Raw genomic sequence first — 4,224 nt, forward strand, 5'->3', positions numbered from 1 at the left:
TACTATTCATCAAAACAAAAATAGTCAATTTTCTACAGTCTGGCCCCTTAAACATGCTGTTTACTATCCCTAGGATCAAAGACACCCTGGATGTAGTTTTCTCCTGGAATAATATATGGCTACAAAAACAACTTACTGTCCTGAACACCTGTAGTGCGGTAACAAACAGTTCTGCATAAGTAGGGAGTAATGAAATTGTTGCAAAAGACATGATGTTGGGTCTGTTGACTGCTTCAGTCACAACTGAGGTTTATTTGTGAAAAACATGAACTAAAATTGCAGGTCTCAGATGTACACGTTCATGAACTAATAGAAGAACAAGGCAAAAGTTGAACATGAAATATTATTAAATGACAAAATAAAGTCTTCAGAGCAGTTTTTTTTAAATAAACCATATGTATTGTTAAATACACCATACTCATACACATCATTGTATTAAGAAGCACTTTGAGATGTGTTGTTTTTAATAAGTTTGCCTATTAATGTAGAAAGCCTGTGATGTGTTATCTTGACACTTCTCTTTATTAATAATAGAATCAATGCATGCAATTGTTTCAGGACATTTGTGTTGACAGAGCACTGGTGAAAACACTTCACAGAAAGTACTACCAGTTCAGCTAGAATCTACAGAAGAACGTTCCCACTTTGTCAGCTCTTTGTTGTGAATGTATTTGTTAGATCTTGTGTTGTTCATCACTGCACTAACACAGTGTGCTGGAGCTAGAGCTCTGGAAATCTGCTATAGTTGTTATTGTGGGCGGTCACACACTTTCCTGGCGCATTGCTCTCAACGTGACCGAGCACATGCAACGGAAAGCTGAGTAATTCAGTCACGTGACTCTCACCTACACAGCCTCAAGCATGGGCTCTGCTCCGACCAATCATGCTCCGCTGAATACCACATCAGCTCATGTGGGCGTAATCAGACGAAAATGATCATGTTTCAGAAAAGGGGCTCAAAAGTTGTTTTTCAGAACATACTGCGAAGAAAAATGTCCTTATATGTTAATATTTGTTTTGTAATAAATGTATTGTTCTTCCAACTTAATACATTAGGACAGTTTCCTGCATCACACTGTACAGCTGCATCCCTAAACATGACTGCATTAATTATGTTTTAAATGAAGCTTACATTTGAACTTTAAAAAGGCTTTTAAGTAGTATCTGTAATTTAAATACATGTAATTGCATTAAAAATTGTTCTTATCAGCACGCTATCAGTCCTTATCTGCAAAGGTTCCTGTAACTATCAACTTCCTTATAGGCTTCATACTTAGTAAATATTCTGCTTTATGTTATTGTTACCTTTTTAGGTGCTGATTTACTGTAAAGAATCAAGTAATGTTGAGAATATATTCAGTTTGAAAGATTGCATGCTTTCTTTGATATGAAAAGTTATTATTAATGTTTTAGTTTATAGCATTGGACAACTCTCTCCATAACTTTCAGAATAATTATTGCACATCAATGCTTTGGTTGTGTAAGTCAAGTGAATTTTAGATGATTAGAACGAATAAATAAACGAAGGATATAAACCACTTCAAACCCAATCAATATTAGGCTAATTTTACAATTCTTTCCAGGAACTACTGTGCAACTATTATCTCCGTCTTAAGTCTATTTTCATTTGACTACATAAAGAGAGATAAGATGTCAGTTATGCGTTTAACACAAGTTTCGTTTTCACAAACTGGTTTTGCAAGCTATCTTCCTGACACATCATCATGAACACACCCAGTGAACACCCGTAGATGTCTGTCATTTTCAGTGTTGGCTACAATAGACAAACAATTAATCTAATTTAGCAATGACATGTTTAGCTGACCTACATATTTGTGACCCTGGAGCACAAAAACAGTCATAAGTATCGCTGGGTTATATTTGTAGCAATACCCAACAATACATAGCATGGGTCAAAATTATTAATATTTATTTTATGCCAAAAATCATTAGGATATTAAGTTAAGATCATGTTCCATTTATATAGTTTGTAGATTTCCTACCATAAATATATCAAAACTTAATTTTTGATTAGTAATATGCATTGATAAGAGCTTCGTTTGGACAATTTAAAGGCGATTTTCTCAATATTTAGATCTCTTGCACCCTCAGATTCCAGATTTTCATTTTTTTTTAATCTAAGTTAAATATTGTTTTATCCTAACACTTATTTATAAGCTTATTTATTCAGCTTTTAGATGATACACAAATCTCATTTTCAAAAAATTGACGCTTATGACTGGTTTCGTGCTCCAGCAGGGTCACATAGCCTAAATGTTTATTTACACACAATTATTTACATCCCCGTCTGGGTTTATTAGCGGGAATATCGCTAATAGAACGCTTAACTAAATTATGATTATCATTCCTATTTGTGTTTATATACTTTATTATATATATTTTTATTACATGAAATAGCTTCAATTATACAAATCCAAAAAAAAAATGTAAAAAAATTTTTTGGGGGGTTATTTAGGAAAACGTTGCCATATGGCAACAGTGTACCACAATGGAAAATGGCCAAAAAAGTAGTTTTTCTATTAAACTATGATTATCTTTTCTATTTAAATTGACATTTCTTTTAGATATTGATAGATTTTTATACTTGGGACTCATGCAAACCAAAAGTAAGTAGGTTCCTATCATTTAACCTTCAAAATAGTACTTAAAAGTATTATAATAATGCTTGCAAACGGACAAAAAAATTCGCTTTTGTACCATATATGCATATCAAATTCATCAACTTTTTTATTGTTTTACATCCACAAAGATTCCAACAACAAAAACAAGTCTTTTTGAAAGTATTTTATACAAGTTAAGTAAATGTATGGTAGCATGGAACATGCACTAATACCATGTAGAACATGAAAACATAAAATTCAGGTATTACGATAGGGGGCTCCCTGAAGTAAAGTGAAAAGTGAAAGTTGTGACATTTGCCAAGTATGGTAACCCATACTTCGGAATTGGTGCTCTGCATTTTAACCCATCCAAGTGCACACACACAGCAGTGAGATGTGAACACACCATGAACACACACCCAGAGCAGTGGGCAGCTATATATCCAGCGCCCGGGGAGCAACTGGGGGTTCAGTGCCTTGCTCAAGGGCACTTCAGCCATGGGTATTGAGGGTGGAAAAGAGCGCTGTTCATTCACTCTCCACCCAACAACTCCTACCAGCACCGAGACTCAAACCGGTGACCTTTGGGTAACTAGTCCAACACTCTGACTTTTAGGCCACAGCTGCCCCTCAGTGTGGGTTTTCCCAGTCCATCACTGTGCACATGTCTCAGTCCAACTCAAGTCACATTTCATGACATCCCATGAAACGGCAAAAAAAGCAGTTCCTTTCAGCTGTGATGCAAAGGTGCAAGTCAGCATTTGCTGCACTTCATGCGGACGATCCCCCTGCAGCCAGGGTATTTGCACTTCCCTTTATTCTCCATGACAGGCCAAGTCTGCACTCTCTTCCTATTGCCCTTTCCATAAAATAAAGCTGTATTCATTTTCTGAAATGAAGACATAATTTTGTTATTTATACGTAAATACAACTATACTACAATAAAAACTTCAAATCATTAAATAACTGTGATAATTTTATTGATGCTACTATCTTTAAAAAATCCCAATGGGGAAATACATTACTGCAATTCCACTGTGGTACAGTGTTGCCATATGGCAACACACCTATTTTTCCATAGTGGTACAGAGTTGCCATATGGCAACCTTGATATTTTCTTAATTTACAGTAAAACTATGTTAGACAAAATTGATTTATGAATGAAAATATCTAATTTTACTTACTAAAGATGTTGCAAAAAAATCCCCCTTGAGAAAAGATGTTTAGAAATTAGGTTAATAGAGCAATTTCTGGAGCACTTCAACAGGTGTCTTCTGTGTGAGGGTGACAGTGGGAAAAGGAGTTTTGGGAGGACATTCAGTTGTCATGTGACTTAAAAACAGCACATCATTGGCTACCTTAAGGCCTACCCTTTTAATTCCCATAATGTGATATATCGTAGGTTTTTTCAGAATAACAAGGAAATGAGTATTTAATTGTTGCCATATGGCAACTCCGTACCATAGAGGGTTAGCGGGAATATCGCTAATAGAACGCTCACAGATTAATGGAAGTACGGTGATAGATTTTTTAAAATCTCAACCTATGTAACGATCAGAAATCCTAGCAGAAGGTTTGTTGTTGATTTTCCAGTGGTCCGCTG

Source organism: Cyprinus carpio, chromosome B3 (genome assembly GCF_018340385.1).
Source record: "Cyprinus carpio isolate SPL01 chromosome B3, ASM1834038v1, whole genome shotgun sequence".
NCBI classification, from domain to species: domain Eukaryota; kingdom Metazoa; phylum Chordata; class Actinopteri; order Cypriniformes; family Cyprinidae; genus Cyprinus; species Cyprinus carpio.